Here is a 12953-nt window from a genome sequence, read left to right as displayed (position 1 = left end):
TGAAGAAAAAAATACTGGAGAGAGAGAGAGAGAGAGAGAGAGAGAGAGAGAGACTGTAATAGCATGGACCCAGACGTAACAAAGATTAATGCAGTTAACCCCTCCCTCCCTCCCTTTCTCTCTCTCTCTCTCTCTCATACAGTATCCCCTGTTTATATAAAATGCCTTTTCTTCATTTGTTCATTCATTTATTCATCATTCAGTGCTTCTTTTATTCTCTCCGACAAGGGGAGTATGTTTTCACCCTTGTTTGTTTGTTTGTCTGTTTGCAGGGTGACTCAATACGGTAACTAATACGGAGATTTGGACCAAATTTGGTGGGTAGATAGCCCATGTCCCAGGGAACAATCGATAGTTTTTTGGGACCGATCCGGATAGTATTACAGATTCTGGATCCAGAAAACACTTTTTACGAAACACTAATCAGTGATGAGGCAATCTGACCCGTTATGAAGAGTGGCTTGAAAATTACGTTGCCTTTGTCGGAGATTATGCGCTTCACTGAATGCCCCTCTGGTTCTTTCTTTCCTTTCCTTTCTTCCTTCCTTGCTTTATTGCTTGCATGCTTGCTTGTTTCCTTTTCTTTTTCTTACCCTTCTTCTTTCACTTTTTCCATCCTTCCTTTCTCTCCCTATCCAACTCATTCCCTCCTCCAAGTAATTATGTAATCATATCTTTCCAACTATTACCTTGGTTTACCTTTCTGTCTCTGTCTCTGTCTCTGTCTCTCTCTGTCTCTGTCTGTCTGTCTGTCTGTCTGTCTGTCTCTCTCTCTCTCTCTCTCTCTCTCTCTCTCTCTCTCTCTCTCTCTCTCTCTCTCTCTCACACACAAACACCACCTTCCAATTTCCAAGATGAATTTATCAAGTCACAGTCATGTTCACACAAACATATTTTTCTCTCCATTCCTCTCCTCCCCTCTCCTTTCTACCTCTCCTCTCCTCTCCTGTTGTTTTCCTACATCTTCCTTCCCGTCTTTTCCCTCGTCTCTTTTTCTCCCGTCTCATCTCCTCTCTACTCCCTCTCATTCATTTCTTGCCCTCGACTCCACTACCCTCTCTCTCCTGCCCTCTTTGTTCCTTCCACTTATATTCTTTCCTCTCTTCCCCTCCCCTCCCCTCTCTTCTCCTGACCTCTTGTCTCCTCTATTGCCTTCTCTTCTCCGTTCCTCTTCCCTTTTCTTATTACAAATTATGTTCACGGATTGGTGACTGGTTAAGGAATCGCACGCAGCTTGTGGTGATAAACGGCGATTCGTCAGACTAAAAGTAACAAGTGGAGTTCCTCAAGGGTCACTTCTAGCACCGTTTTATTTATTTATTTATTTTTTCGCTATATATATCAATTGTCTAGAACATGGACTCACTACTATGGTAGAGAAATTTGCAGGCGACACGAAAACTGGACGAAAAAAGATTACGAAAGCAGACTGTGAATCTACACAAAACGACCTGGATAAGTTAATAAAATGGAGTGAAAACTGGCAGATGAAAATGAATGTGGATAAATGTAAAAACAATAAATATGAATATCGCATGTTCAGTACCCCGCTGACGGAAGTAATGCACGAGAAGGATTTAGGAGTCAGTAACGACCTCAAAAATTCAAAACAAAATATAACAGCCAGTAACAAGGCAAACACAATGTTCGGCTTCATCGCAAGGAACTTTGATCATAAAATGCCTGATGTAATTAAAATGGTTTTACGTCATTAATTGGACCACACCTGGAATACTACGTTTGGCAGTGGTCCCCGAAACTTATTATGGATGAAAATTGGCTCGAGAATGCAGAGCAGAACACCAAAGATGATCCCATCGCCGCGAAACATATCCTACGACGAGCGACTGAAGAAACTTATTATGTTTTCTCTGAATTAGCGACGACTCAGAGGAGACCTAATACAAGTATTCAAATTTCTTAACACATTTCATGATGTTAGATATGATAATTTAATTGAAATACAGAATGATACTTTGACAAGAAATAATGGAATGAAACTCAAAAGAAAGAGATGTATCACTAAGTTAGGGACAAACTACTTAAGTGTTCCAGTAGTGAGAAAATGGAATAGGCTGCCAGCAACAGTAGTTAGTGCAAAAACTATTGATATGTTTTAATTTCTACTATACTGTACAAGTATTTTGATTCTATCGGTTATAATTAATTTAATGTTGTTATTTTCCGGTTGAAGTGATGCTAACGACTGGGAGACGTGTATTATGAGAGCATCCGGCGATTGTGTTTTGTTTTCCTTATAGATCTGTAAAGTAGATATCATACAGTGCAGAGTCTTTCCTCTTCTGTCTTTCCTGTAAAATTGCCATCCTTGTTCTTTCTGACAAGAATAGTGTTTCTTCTCTCCGACAAGGAGGGTATGTTTTCACCCCTGTTTGTTTCTTTCTTAGTTTGTTTGTCTGTTAAGAGAATTACTCAAAAGCTAAAGAGAGGTTTGGACAGATTTGTTGGGTAGATAGCCCATGTCCCAGGGAACAATCGATTAACTTTTGGGGTCGATCAGGATTGTATTACAGATTCTGGATCCGGGAAACACTTCTTGCGAAACCCTAATCAGTGACGAGAAAACCTAACCCATTACGAAGATTGGTTTGGAAATTACGTTGCCCTTGTCGGACAGATGCGCTCCGCCGAGTACCCCTCTAATTTCTCTATTTTTTTTTTTTTTCCTGCCGGTTTTACAGGAAGGTGTAGTGGGTGGGGGAAAGCCTTCCTCTTGCTATCCTTTTCTCTTACACGTTGGTTAGATCTTAGTAAATTTCACATTTTTTTCAACCAGATAGCCTGGTCAGGGGCCAACGGGCATTCAGTTATCCGTACCTCCTATGTACTCCTAGGTGTCCTCTCTTCCTTTTTCCTTCGCATCTTTTCTTTCTCTTCTATCCTCTCCTCTCTCTATCTTGTCCTCTTCTCTGGACTCATATCTTCTCCCTTTCTCCCTTCTCTCCTCTCCTTTGTCTTCATTCCCTTTTCTCCTTAAAACTTTTTCATTTCTTCTTCCTCTCCCGTTATTTCGTCTCGTCTCTTCTCGTCTCGTCTCGTTTCGTAATGTCTCCTTCTCTCCTCTCCTCTCCTCTCCTTTCCCCTCTCATCCATCCTTTCGTCAGTTATCCTTCCCTTCTCTTCTTAACTATTCTCTTTCTTCTTTTCCACCTCTCTCTTCCTTTCATCTCCTCTCCCTTCCTTTCGTTCCCTCTCCTCTCCTCCGCACTCCTTTTTCTTCCCCTTTCTCTCCTCTTTCCCTCTCTCTTCCCCTCTCCCCTTATTTCTTCCTCTCTCCCCCTAACTTTCTTCTTTCCTCTTCTTTCCGTTTCTTCCTTATTTTTGAAACTGAATTTATCAGCTCACCATGAAGCTCCCACAAATATGTTTTCTTCTCTACTTTCCTTGTATCCTATTGTACCCCATTCTCTCTCTCTCTCTCTCTCTCTCTCTCTCTCTCTCTCCCTCCTTATTCTGCAAGATGAATTAATCAAAACTTCACACTCTCCCATGGGCATTTTTCTCTCAGTTCCTCTTTTCTCTTCTCCCCTCTGTTCCTCTTCCATCCCTACCCCTACCCCTCCTCCCCTCTCCCATTTCCTCTCCTCCCCCCTTCTCTCCCATAGTAAGTTTTCTTTCTCCTCCACCTCTCTCACATCCTATTCCTCTCTTCCTACCCATCTCCTCTTGTTCCTTTCCATTTTTCTTCACTTCTATTCCTTTCCCTCTCATCTCATTTTCTCTCCTCTCTTTCTCCCTTCTTTTCCTCCTCTCTTTTGCTTCATATTTTCCAAAATGAATTTATCATCGTACTCACCAATATGCTCTCCTCTCCACTCAACTTTTCTGCTTTCTTCTCAGCTCTTTCTGTTTCATATCGTTCTCTCTTCTCTTCTGTCCACTGCATTTTTCTACTTTCCCCTCATCTCTCTTCTTCCCTCTTTTTCAGTCCCTCGTGCACTCCTCTTCTTTCCTCTTCTCCCTATCATTTCTTTTCCCACTCCACTCCACTCTTTTTCCTTCCCTCTTCGTCTCACTTGCTCTTCCCATTCTCTCTCTTTTCTTTCTCTTCCCTTCCCTCCCCTCCACTCCCTTCTCCCCTCTCCATCTTCCTCTCCTCCTCTCCACTTGACTCTACTTCACTCCATTCTTCTTCCTTCTCTTCACTTTTCTCCTTTCCTCACCTCACTCTTCCTTCCCAACTTCTGTCAGTCTGTCTGTCTGTCTCTGTCTCTCTCTCTTTGTCTCTGCCTCTGTCTCTGTCTGTCTGTCTGTCTGTCTGTCTGTAAGTCTGTCTGTCTGTCTGTCTGTCTGTCTGTCTGTAAGTCTGTCTGTCTGTCTGTCTGTCTGTCTGTCTGAAAGTCTGTCTGTCTGTCTGTCTGTCTCTCTCTCTCTCTCTCTATCTCTCTGTCTCTCTCTCTCTCCCCCTCTGAAGTCGCCTTTTCTTTTTTAACTATTACCTTTTTACCTTTCCTGTCTTTTCACCACCAAATTCTCTCTCTCTCTCTCTCTCTCTCTCTCTCTCTCTCTCTCTCTCTCTCTCTCTCTCTTGCACCCAGTTTTTCAAGATGAATTTATCACGCGCCGTCCAGCTCACCCACATGTATTTTACCAACAAAACTTCTATTTAGTCTGGGATCCTTAATTATGCAGACGTGCCAGACCAGGCGGTGAAAGTGAGAGAGGGTGAGTGAGAAAAGTGAGAAAAGATGGGCAAAGTGACAGAGAGGGAAACTGGGCGAGAGGAAAAGAAGAGGGAGTAAAATTGTGTGTGTGATGTGTTAGAAAGAGAGAGAGAGAGAGAGATGAAATTAGGGGACGAACGTTAAATAACTGAAAAGAGCATATGAGAGCGAGAAAAATATGAGGACGGAGCAAGAGAAATAAGAAGAGGTGGGAGGAAAAGAGAGGAGGGAAAAAAGATAAGGAAAACGAAGAGAATACGGAGAATGGAGGGAAGAGAATAGGGAAAGAAAGAAAAGAAGGAAAAGAAGAAAAAGGGGGGATGGAAGAAGAGAAGAAGAAGAATAGGGAGGGAAGAAAGAGTGGTAGGAAAGGGGCACTGACAGAAAAAATAGAGGGTGATGGGAAGAAAGATGATGCACGAGCGAATTAAAGGGAAAAGAAATGTTGATGAAGAAAAAGAGAGGAAAAGCAAATAGAGAGAAAGAATGAAGAAGGAATGACGGAAGAAAATAAAAGAAGGAAGCGGGAAAAAAACAGAAGAGAGAAAGAAGGAAGGGAAAAAAGCTAGAGGAGAGAGAGGAGAAAAAACTACCTACCTTCCCTGTTTGTCACTCCTTATTTCCTTTCTTTTATTCGTACCTGTGGAAGAGGAAAAAACTGTTATCAAGTAGTTTCAATATTGGTATCGAAACATACACACACACACACACACACACACACACACACACACACACACTTATAGTCTCATAAAGTTACTCATTCATCCACTGATTCTCTGATTCTCACACATTCATTCAGTGCAGACTGGTGCAAACTTACTTTTTCCTTCCTTCATAAAGCCATTAATTCTCTTGCAGTCAGTGGTCTCTCTCTCTCTCTCTCTCTCTTGCCTGTCTCAATAATTCTGTTTATCTGTCCTGTTTTCTGAAGGAGAAGGAGGAGAAAAATAAATAATGAAGAGGTATGAATAATAACAAAACAGAGGAGGGGAAAAGGAAGAAGAGAAAAAGCAAAGAAAGAAGAGGGAAAGAAAAAGGAAGGGAGAAAAAGAAATTTGAAAAAAAAGTCATGAGGATATAAAAAAAACGAAGACGAGAGGGATGAGGAGTATAATGAAAAGTATTAAATGAAAACAATTAAATATGATCAACTAAAGGAGAAGCAAAGAGTATGATGAAATAGAAGGAGCAATAGAATAATATAAAAAGGAAAGGATGTTTGAAAGAAGAGGAAGTGGAGGAGGAGGCCCGAAGAATTCAGATGGAGAGAAAACTTGACAGGTAGAAGTCCTGGAATTGAGAGAGAGAGAGAGAGAGAGAGAGAGAGAGTAGCCTACCCAAGTTGACCAGAATTACCAAGAGTACATCACTACAACGAAGAAACTCTGTGTAAGAGTGAGAAAGTGAGAGATTGAGTGAGCCAGTGAGGGAGACTTTAGAGCAAGAGCGAGTCCCGTAGCCAACTTTCATGGGAGTTTAAGTTGGTGTTTGTGTGCAATGTGGCTCTCTTTGTTTTTGCTCACTCTTTCACTTTCTCAGTTGTCTCTTTTGTCTTCTGTGTTTCTGATATCCACTATCTTTTATTCTATCTATCTTGGCCTCTTGTACTCTGTCTCTTCTTACGTATTTCATTCTTTACCTTCCTATCTCTCTTTTTCCCTCTTTGATACCTATGCAGATTCAAACTCTCTCTCTCTCTCTCTCTCTCTCTCTCTCTCTCTCTCTCTCTTCCATTTAGATTTTTTACATGTTCTTTCTCGTTCACGTACTCATTTACTGAGACTCTCAAAGTCTCACTTCTAGCCCCACCGTCACGTTCCTGGTACCGGTATTATCTTCTGTCCGCCGTCATCATCATCATCATCATCATCATCATCATTATCATCATCATTACTATTATCTTCCTCTTTCCCCTCCTCCTCATCAACATCCTTCCTCTTTCCTTTCCTTAGCTCCTGGGTAGGGGGGAAAGAACCCTTCCCCAGTATCCCTGCTTGCAGTAAGTGGCGACTACAAGTGACCTTTTTGACTCCCATCTTTCCCTCTTTACTTTCCTCTTCTTCTTTTCTGCCATGCCTCTCTTCTTGGTTTTTCTGTGTTTCTTCTGGCCTTTATTTACCCTCTACTGTTATCAGATTAGACCTTTGATTTCAATACGAATGGTTTAAGGACTTCCGACTAACGTTGACCTTTTCTCCTTTACACCACTCTCATGCCAAGTCCACTTCAGCGCCAGTCTTAGTGCCATATAGGCATATTATCATGGCTTGTGATGGTTCTTCATTATTCCTTCCTTCCTTCTCTTCATCATCATTATCATACGAATAACCCCGCTCCCACCAAAGAGCTGTGGATCTGGAAGTCAGGCTGAGATCATTAATTCCTTTGATACTTTTAGTTGCCCTATAAACTTAGAGGCATTTAAATACTACCTCACCGTACTTTAAAGAGACTAATTTGTTGAACTGGTGAATGAATTGAGGTTGATCGTAAATCAGTGAATGGTTAAATGTTACTGTGTGAATATCTCCTTTAATCTGGCAAAGTGTGTGTGTGTGTGTGTGTGTGTGTGTGTGTGTGTGTGTGTGTGTGTGTGTGTGTGTGTGTGTGTGTGTGTGTGTGTGTTAAGCCTTTCAGTCCGGTGACGTCTTCTGCATTTTATTCTTGCTGCCTCCAGACAATTTTCTTCAGGTCTGGACAGACCTGTAGTACTGAAGGGGTTAATGAAGGCATTACCTAACCCTCATAGTCTATCCTACGCTGAATAAAATCACCTTAAAGTACCAAAAACAAAATAGAAAATCATCGGATTGAAGAGGTTAAGTATTCATTCTTGCTATGTCCAAACGATTTTATTCAGGTGTATTGAGACCCCCTGTTATGTGGGGGTAAATGCGGGCTGTACCTAGCCCCTCCAGTTCGATAAGCCTCTGTAAAGGTAAATAAAATCGTCTGGAGACCGAAAAGAGGCATCATATAATAGACGTCACCGTTGTGAATAGATTAATCTCTTAGCCCCCTCGATGATGACGGGTTGTTTATTTTATTCTTGTTATTTTCAGACAATTTTATTCAGTTAAGGAGAGATTTCTCGAACTGGTGAGGTTGGATAGACCCATCCCCTTCACTGCAAGACGTCTCCCCCCATGCTGAAAGAAAATCTTTGTGGTCCAATACTAATACTAATACTAATAATAATAATAATAATAATAATAATAATAAAAATAATTATAATAATAATAAAAGGTCTTCGGAGTGAATGTGTTAAATAACAGAATATCTCAACTGAATAAAAACGTCTAGTTTTAGGCTGACTGAAATAGCGAATTGCGAAAGTTTTAATTGAGATTTTTAACCCCTAGGCTGTTTTCTTTTTACTGAAGGAAACCTTATGTTGTTACCCTGAATTAATTGTATATACAAGATTTAGCTCCCTTTTACTACGATGACGTCATTCTTTGTTTGTTCATCGTACCTGGGGAGGACTTTATTCGAGTTGGGTGCACCTCGTTGAGTGAAAGCATTACTGAGGCTAAATTTAATTCTTTTATTTCCAGAGTCTTTCCTTAGAATACTGTCCTCTGGTCGTGGTCTGGATGAAAAGTTAAAAGTTATCGCTGTAGGGAAAGGACTTTGTTTTTTCTTTCTTTTTTTTTTTTTACCATTTGACTTCTGGGATTTTCATCAACTGAACAAAATCGTCTGTTCTTCAGGGGAATATATTTTGTTACTGCGTCCTCACATACGATAGGTTTAACCCATAAGTATGAAGATTTAAAAAGGTGCCATCTATACTGTTTTTATCCAAACTTTGGCCCAGATTTCGTCCTCTTGTAGTTTGTTACATGTAGTTCAGTGACAGAAAAAGAAAGTACTGCAGCTCTACACCCTCTCTACAGTAATTCTTGACTAACGTCATAATCTACAGCTAATTTATTGCCACAACTTTGCATTCAAGGTGGAGGGATGGCAATTTTAGACAAACTTGGTGGGAAAGGCTATATATAGTTAACACTTTGAACCAAGTGATTTTTATTGAATTATTCTTGGTTCCCTTGACGATTTTATTCAATAGGAACATTCGCTGTATGGCACAGATAGTACATACCGCCAGAATTTTTATTTTCCGATGTTATTTTGCGGGCAATGTAAAGTGCTGACATACGGATGTTTTTTCATAATAGTATTATGTACACTTTTATCTTATTCATTTAAGGTGAGCCCTGTGCCTAATAATGAGGTTACAGAATATTTTGTGATGTTCGAATGTTTTGTGGTGTTGGCTAATACGTCAAGGGAAGAAGATTTATCGGTTTTACACATATGTACGAATATTTCTTGATTTACACTTTTATTCAAATACTCCCAATGGTCACCAGCAAAGGTATTAAAAGAAAAAAAATACTAAGATTTCGTCAAAGAGACTACAGTTTCCAAGGACTGAGACCGCAGGGGCAAAGGAACAAACTCGGCAAAGAGGGTCTATGATTCATCTCTCAACTCACATATGCTGAAATTTTTCACTGCCTGAGAAGCAAATAACAGTTAACATATGTCAAATATATTATTATTTAGAGATAACATGCGTAAAACTGCTTATATTTCACAAATGCCAGCCATTATAACCATTGCTAGAATCTGTTGTGTATAGGATCAGTAATGATCAGTACGACTAAGGAGCTATATCAGTATTCGTCTTAATAATTATGAACTCACACCATTATAAAGTCATGGATATTGCTGTCAAGTCAAATTAGCAGATTTGTCTGCTGTAAAATGATACAGAATGCTGCTTCGGCTCCAGAGCTCCAAGGTACATGGCGTATGAGTGTTAACAGATTTTGCCAACATTCAATATGACACATTTTATATGTGCCGTGACTGACTGCAAATCGCACTCAAGAAAGAAGATAACAAGAAAGAAGGGTGCGAGAGATGTCAGATACTTGACCAAGTTCCCATCTGCCTAGAAAGAACCAATAAGATGAGAAGTGTGGGAAGAGAGGTGCAGAAGGGAAATGTGGTGGAGTCACTCGTAATATATAGAGCATGTCTTACCGCAGGCAGCGATTATCTAGTGAAACAATTTTTTCTTTATATACCATTGCTGGTGACCACTGCGAGTATTTGAATAAAAGTATAAATCAAGAAATATTCATACATATGAGTAGAACCGATAAATCTTCATCCCTTGACATACATGACCAACACCACAAAGTATTTTGTGGCCTCATTATTATGCACGGGGCTCACATTAAATGAATGAGAAAATGTGTACATAATATTATTAAGGAACAACACCCATATGTGAGCACTCTACTTTGTCCGCAAAACAAAATCAGATATTGAAACTTGTGGCGTATGTAGTATTTGTGCCTTGTTTTGGGCTTAGTGCACCATCTTCTATTCTTGGAAAAGATTTTACTTATCTCTTTATTGTAAGTAGTGCTATGAATAAGAGTTAAAGTAAGTCATCTCATTGAAGGGGTTTAAGCATCTCGGTATAAAGCTCTATAAACAATTCCATAAATGATGTATTTAAAAAATGCCATAAGGATACAATGTAAAAAAAAATAGTCCATTATTAATGCTGTTAATTCATCCCGGTATAAAAATAACAGGCTCATAAAACATGCAGGTAAAAAGGTCCCGCTGTATACGAGGTGCTACCCAAAAGTTACAGTAATCTGAACAGAGGCAGCCAACCGTTTGCAGGTTTGCCTTTAGCCGCTAGGGGGTCAGCAGCACCCTTTGTGAGTCAGTGTGGCCCCTCCCGTGTCTGTAAGCGGACGTGTTGTTGAGCTACGCTTACTATTGTAACGTGGTGTGTAGGTGGTTTGATGGTTTTCAACGGCACAACAACGTCAAGTCGATGTTGATCGTTTTCTTCGATATCCAAGGGATTGTTCGCAAGGAATTCGTCCCACCCGGTCAATTTGTCAGCGGAAAGTTTTACTGTGGATTTTGCAGCGTCAGAGGGAGAACATCCGCTGCAAACATCCAGAACAGTGGAAGAACAAGGACTGGGCCCTGCATCATGACAACGTCTCCGCCCACACATCAATTGTTGTCTGGCAGTTCCTGGCTTCCACTAACATGATAGTCATTCCCCACCCACCCTATTCACCTGACCTTGCCCCCTGCACCTTTTTCCTATTTCCCAAGCTGAAATTACGACTGAAAGGGCGTCGATTTGACTCGATTGAAGAGATTCGGACAGAATTGCGGGAGGTGCTCCAGACCATCACGCCTGAAGCATGAAGTCTTCCAGGGATGCATGGACTCCGTGAAAAAACGCTGGGACCTCTGTATACATGCCCAAGGGGGCTACTTCGAAGGCGACAGTGAGAACTAGGAGGTAAGGTAACTTACTTTTCTACAATATTCAAAGTACTGGAACTTTTTTTTTTACAAAAGATAAGAGCCCATAAAACTGGGCTCTAGTTGCGGTGGGTTCTGGGTAAACACACACACACACACACACACACACACACACACACACTGCTCGCTGGTGCAGTGGTAACGTTCTCGCTTGCCAACTGGTGGACGGGAGTTCGCGCCTCGCTCAGGTTGCGAAAAGTTTCACTGACGAAGTGGGTGGTTACTGTCCCCCTTGAGCAAGGGGACGGGTGTGTGCGTGTGTGAAGGTCACAGCCTTGCCCTTAGATCGGACTATATGAGCTGTCAGCTCCCTTCCGGGAGGGTAAAAGCTGACGATCACGACCATCAAGTGATCCTGACCGACCCGGTGAATTACACACACATTTTTACGTTTTACTATATCTACAAGTACACACACCTGTGTAGCCTACACACGTGTACATACACGTACACACACAAACATAAATACACATACCTGTACCGTACGTACACAACATACACAAAATATGTTTATACGAACGCTTACGCGCACACGTTTACATACATACATACATACATACTCAATTACTTTCATTCACCTGGGTAGGCACATTTACATACGCACGTAAGTGCGTGCACACTCCTGCTCGCACTCACCTCACCCTTATACACTTGTATACACAGTTTTACATGCAAACAACAGCATACACACGTGGACACGTACACACGTACCCAGTGCACATGTGTACTTATTATTCAAAGGCGGGATGACGAATGAGAGAGAGATGAGCAGTGTTATTGTCCTGAGAGAGAGAGAGAGAGAGAGAGAGAGAGAATGTTTACATTCTCCATGCTTACAATAATTCCTGTCACATTTAACTTTCCTTTTTTGTGTATAAAATTAAAGTTAATTTTATTTTTTCTCTTCCAGGAAATTGATGTTGAAGAGGAATTTACCTTGTTGGAGCATTTTCTCTCTCCTAGCTTTCTCACTCCTGCTCCTTTTCTGTCTTTTTGTCTTATTTGTTTACCTGTCTGTTACCTTTCTGTCTTTCTATTTGTTTACCTGTCTTTCTGTCTATTTGTTTACCTGTCTGTCTGTCTGTCTGAATTGTTTACCTGTCTGTCTGGTTGTGTAGGCAATTCAGTTTTTGATTTCTGTCCATGATTTTCCGCTTCCCGTCCGATCAGCGAAGTTAAGCAACGTTGGGTCTGGTTAGTACTTGGATGGGTGACCGCCTAGGAACACCAGATGCTGTTGGCATCCCTACGTGTCAAGTGGGGTTGGTGGAGGATTAGTGCCCCTCCCTGTAAAACAATTAACTCTAAGCCCTTGGCCACCCCGTGTGGGATACATGGCGTCTGGCAATGAATGAATGAACTTATAATTTCGTCCTTGATTCTTTTCGGGTCTCTGTCTCTTGGGTATTTCTGCTTCAATTCCTCCGTGTGTGTGTGTGTGTGTGTGTGTGTGTGTGTTTATCCGTCTGTCTGTCTTCATATGTCTGTCTCAGTATATCTATCCACCTATCTTTCTTTATGTTTACCCATCTACATCAATCTGCCTCTCTGTCTCTGTTTAGCTATCTGTGTCTGTTTATCTCTTTACGAGTACTCGTATGTTGTGTTACCATTTTTCCTTCCGTACTCTGTCCTGGATCCACATTATGCAGATTTTGTCCAAGTGAGTTGGGGAAAAAGAGAATATGCTATATAGGGAAACAAGTAACAGAGAGAGAGAGAGAAAGTGAGAGAGAGTACAATTAGGGTGGTACTCGTAGTAGTGGCGTGTAGTGGTAGTGGAGGTGGTGTTGTTTGGTGACGGAAACAGAGGTGCAAGGTGAATGGTCGTAGCAATACGGTGGTTGTCATGTATGGTAGTGGGTGGTAGGGGTGATGTGTGGAGAG

The sequence above is a fragment of the Coenobita brevimanus genome, chromosome 23 (assembly GCF_032717465.1).
Source record: "Coenobita brevimanus isolate Jiangsu-jjx chromosome 23, ASM3271746v2, whole genome shotgun sequence".
In the NCBI taxonomy this organism is placed as follows: domain Eukaryota; kingdom Metazoa; phylum Arthropoda; class Malacostraca; order Decapoda; family Coenobitidae; genus Coenobita; species Coenobita brevimanus.
The sequence above is the reverse complement of the archived record's forward strand: the minus strand, read 5'-3'. Positions refer to the sequence as shown.